This window comes from Emys orbicularis, chromosome 12 (genome assembly GCF_028017835.1).
Source record: "Emys orbicularis isolate rEmyOrb1 chromosome 12, rEmyOrb1.hap1, whole genome shotgun sequence".
Lineage (NCBI taxonomy): Eukaryota > Metazoa > Chordata > Testudines > Emydidae > Emys > Emys orbicularis.
In genome coordinates, this window is record NC_088694.1 from 5187135 (window position 1) to 5192206 (window position 5072).

General features: G+C 48.2%; 1 non-coding gene across 1 annotated transcript; it reads left to right on the forward strand.

Moving 5' to 3' along the window:
- On the forward strand, positions 1-77 carry TRNAK-UUU (transfer RNA lysine (anticodon UUU)). The gene has a single exon. It is a non-coding gene; the product is annotated as a tRNA-Lys (tRNA).
- The last annotated feature ends 4995 nt before the right edge of the window (positions 78-5072 follow it).

Here is a 5072-nt window from a genome sequence, read left to right on the forward strand (position 1 = left end):
TACTGGCTAGCTCAGTTGGTAGAGCATCAGACTTTTAATCTGAGGGTCCAGGGTTCATGTCCCTGGTCAGGTGATAAACTATTCACTAAGTTCTTTAAAATGTCCATCTTTTGGTGGGAGGGAATAGCTCAGTGGTTTGAGCATTGGCCTGTTAAACCCAGGGTTTGTGAATTCAATCCCTGAGGGGGCCATTTAGGGAACTGGGGTAAAAATCTGTTTGGGCATTGGTCCTGCTTTGAGCAGGGGGTTGGACTAGATGACCTCCTGAGGCCCCTTCCAACCTTGATATTCTATTATATGATTCCATGAAACCTAAATCTGTGGCAATGCCTGGTGTGATTTTGGGGTTAGCATGATGTGATGTATCCCAGGGCTTATCATCTACTGCCAACATTACTTGTCACTTTCACTTGGAGAGGCCATGCACAGTGATGCAGGATAGTAAATAGGGGTTGTCATCATTACCTGACACCAAAAGCATGCGGTGTGTGACACCTTTCTCTAATGCAGTGTATCTATAGACAATAGAAATGGCTCACAGCCCGTAGATCCTGCCCCAGCTGCACATTTACCAGGTGTCCGCATAGGTGCCAACTTCTAATGGTGCCGGTGGGTGCTCGACCACCCCTGCCCTGCCCCCATTCCAACCCTTTCCTCAAAGTCCCTGCCCCAACTCCACCCCCTCCCTGCCCTATTTGACTCCTTCCCCAAATCCCCGCCCTGGCCTTGCCTCCTCCCCTGAGTGCGCCATGTTCCCGCTATTCCTCTCTCCCTCCTGGATCTTGCTACAGCTGTTTGGAGGCGGCAAGCGCTGGGAGGGAGTGGGGAGGAGTGGGGACGTGGCATACTCAGGGGAGGAGGAGGAGGTGAGGTGGGGTGGGGTGGTGGGACAGGGAGCTTGGCTGCCTGTGGGTGCAGAGCACCCACAAATTTTTCCCCATGGGTGCTCCAGCCCCGGAGCACCCACGGAGTTGGCACCTATGGGTGTCCCCTCATTTTATCACAAGGGGGGGCACCTTACTTTGACAAAGCAGCTAGTAAGCAAAAGCCACCAGACACTGAGAGAAGCTCACCAATTACAATAAATCAGATCATTAAAGGAAAATGGAAAAATAAATGAATAAGTAATAAAATAGCTCCACTCTACTCAGAAATGTACAAAGGCAGTGCCATCACTGAGCTCCAGAAGGCGAGTGGGGAATTTATAGCTCCCCCCATAATCTCCCTTTCAAGTAGTAACAAGCTGTCCTCTGGTTCCCCCTGAGTGGCTCATCATTACAGAGCTCATCACAGTTTTCTATATCAATGAAATAATTTAGCATTTGAAGGACATTCTCTGACAGGGAAAGGAATGACATGCAGGCTAGACAGTGCCGACAGACTCTGCTCGTCAGGGAGTTTTCTCCCCATTTGAAAGAGATGTCTGTCTTTTTACCTTCCTCCAGGGACTAATGAGATACCAAGAAGAGCATCAAATAAAGCAAAATGAATGTTGCTCCCTCTCTGTTTAAGGGGTCGGTACCAGACAGCCAGTCTCACTTTGGTTCTGGCTATGGAGAGATGAGCAGACTGGCTTTCAGCCAAAGGATTCATCGATCATAATGTGTCCTCCCCCCTGCACTTTTCCACATTAGGTTTCGCTCCTTGGTGCGTGTGTGTTAGGACTGCTCAACTCTTCATCAGAGCAGGGCTTCTGATTTATGAGAAGATCTGAAAAAAACAACCTAGTGGGAGGGCCAGCTTGACAGGAAAGCAGCCACTAATCAGGTATGCATGACAGTAAGGCATGGCCTGTGGTAACATCCTGTGCAACCGCACACACTCCATACGTCAGAGACCTCCCTATGCCCTTCATTCTACGACTGTTTCCTGCTTTCCTGGATTATGCTCAGAGTCTCTCTCCTTGTCCACCTGATTCATTAGGGGATTTTTCCCCCTGCTGCTGGTCCCCACTGCTTCGTTTCCCCAGTCTTGGAGGAAGGTATATGCAGCTTCCCTAGACAAGGAAGTCAACGTCACTCTATCAGCCAATCTAAGCAGCACCAGCCCAAAATAAGTCTATGTCACTGATGCAATCCATGATTTGGAAGTCCAAGTGATAGTCAGAAAGGGAGATTTGTAACTGGCTGTTCTTTGATGAGTGCTGCGTAGACACAAACATCCTGCAGGTAATGAACTAGGTGCGAGAATCCTAGTTTATTTGGCTGTTATTGACGTCAAAGAGCCAAGCTCGTTTCAAGACACGCAATCAATACATTCTTCTCACTGAACATAATGTACCCCGAGGGCTACTTTGCAATCACAGACCATCAGGGTAATTTATTTCTAGGAGATGTCCAGGCGTGTCAATAGCCATCTTTACATGCAGTGCTTAATATCCAGAACCGATCTAGCAAACGGATTGAAAATGTTACATCCTGAAAAACAGAATAAAAGGACCAAGTGTGGCCGGTCAAGCCATTAGAAATGTAGCCCCCTGCCTTAGTGAGGGGTTTATTCCTACACCAGCGCTGATTCCTGCCAGTGTATGTATAAACATTTGCCAAATGTTTCACCCAAACATTTTCAACCTGTTGGTTTGTTTTGTAATTGGAATATTTGGTAGTCAGACTTTAGGTTGTGCAGTGAGTCACCTGGGCAGGGATTCGGGATTCGGTGCTCACAATTCACCAGGGTCTGGGAGAACTCTGCCTCACCTGCAGTGCTGGATGCAGATGACAAAGATGATCCAGTGGGGGGGTTCCCTGCTCTGGCAAAGCCTTCTTGTGCGAACTTAGACAAGTTACTTAGTCTTGCTGGGCCTCAATTCCTCATCTGTATAATCAGGATAATAGCACTTCCTTGCCTCCAGCAGGATAAATCCATTAAAAGCTTGAGAGATGCTCAGATACTATAGTCACGGGGCCCATATAAATACTGAAGGATATGTCTACACTGCAAACTAAGCCCGGGCTCTGATTCTGGTTTGAGCCCAATCCCCCTTCCGTCCATACACACAGCAATCAGCAAGCACTCAGGACCTGGTGCTAGGACCCTGCCAAGGGGTGAGTCAGGCCCGAATCCCACTGGGACTCAGGTCCAAGCAGTGTGGACACCGCTTCACATTCTGCAGTGTGGACACCACGCAAGCTGCAGACCTGAGTCAGAATGTTGGAGCAGTGAACTTGTAGACATGTTAGAAGAACTGGGAGACCTGGGTCCAGCAACCGTAAGGTCAGGTTTAAAATGCAATGTGGACGTTCAAGCACGGGCTTGGAAACACCCAACTCCGCAAACCTGGGTCTCACAGGCCAGGGCTCAGTGTACAGTGTAGACATACCCTAAAATGGATAGGGATTAGCTGTTTGGATTTAGCCCCAGATCTGTCCTATAGAATTAACGCCAGGTGAGGTGAATAGAGATGAGATGGAGGGCAAGAGGGGGCTTGTCATACATGGCTTTGATCGAAACAGGTTTTATACCACCCTCTGCAGAGCCTCATCTTTGGGCCTGATTTGTTCCCTAGGTGGGCCCGTGTCCTCCCTGTTTTGCTCCCACGCAGAGGAGTGCGCAAGGGGGGGCAAACAGGGGCATGCCCCCCCCCAAACAGTGGGGGCAGAGAACTCCTCTGGAGCTGGGGTGGGAGAGTGAGCTCCATTGGCCCTAGGGCTGCGGTGGGAAGAGCCATCTCCTCTGGCCATTGGAGGGGGGTAGGGTAGGGGACAGCCAGTTCCTCCAGCCATGGAGGCGTGGGGGGCAGGGGAGAGCCAGCTCCTTCAGCTGCGGGGGGCACAGAAAATGCCCTTCCAAAAACAGCCAAATTTTTATTCCTGTGCATGCCCCCGCCCCCACGCATTGCCTGGTCACGCGTTGCACTGCTTGCGGTTTGAGAGTGAATGCCCAGCTCCATGCTGCTGCTGTTACCCAAAGGAGGTGGGGCCATGAACCCACCCATCGTTACCGACCAGAGAAGATGGCTGGGTGCAAGGGGAGGCATGCTGCTCCTCATTAAGGCTGTTGCTTTTCCTAGCGGCTCTTGGAAGTCATAGGTTTTCCTGGGGTATGGTGCCTCCCAGAGCTTCCTGTGGGGCTGTTTGTTTCCACAGCACCCTAACAGGGTGATGTCTATAAAATACCACACTGTAGCTCACTGGGAATGAAGTACAAGGAAGGACAAAACTCCATTAGATCACACATTGCTTCAGTAGAGGGGTTTGGCTTCATGCTTAATCCAGAAATTGATGAACAATCCCCTATGGGTGAAATACTGCTTCCAGATGGAAAAGGTATTTTGTAATAGACCCAGCAGCCTGGAACACAATTAATCATCCTGTGCTGAAATCACCAGCCGAAGTGGACAAGGCCTGGGTTTGAAGGCACTTTAAAGAAAAGCAGAGTCATGGAGTGTACCCATTTGTTCATGGCTACAGCTGGGTGAAAGTTTTCGGACAACACTTCTTTTTTTGCTCCAAAAATGCAGATTCGGGTAGACTGAAACATTTCATGAGTTTGTGTCAAATTCGCAGAATTATTCTGGTTAAAAATAAAATCAGAAAAAGTGGAAAGGTTTCATTTTCGAAACAAAATGATTTGACTTTTCAATTTGAAATAACTTTTCATTTTGAACTTTGTTTTGGTTGCATTTAATACAATTAAAATGGTAAAAAGACCGCAAAAATTAAATGCAACCTGTCATTTCGGGTCAAACAAAATATTTTGTTTGCCCCCAAACTATTGTTTTAAACTTGTTTGGTTTGCCAAAATATTTAAAACTATTTTCTTTCAGGCTGACTCAAGGGGGTTGGACTAGATGACCTCCTGAGGTCCCTTCCAACCCTGATATTCTATGATCTGATCTTACATTTCAGGCACTGAATCAAAAAACCTGGTAGTCATACAGCTCGATTCATGGCCTTGCATGTGTCAGGCAACTGATTCTGCCAGAGCTGACCCCATCATTCCTGCTGCAAACAATTAAAAGGCTGAGGGAACTGGGATTATTTAGTCGGCAGAAGAGAAGAATGAGCAGGGATTTGATAGCTGCTTTCAGCTACCTGAAGGGAGGTTCCAAAGAGGATGGATCTAGACTGTTC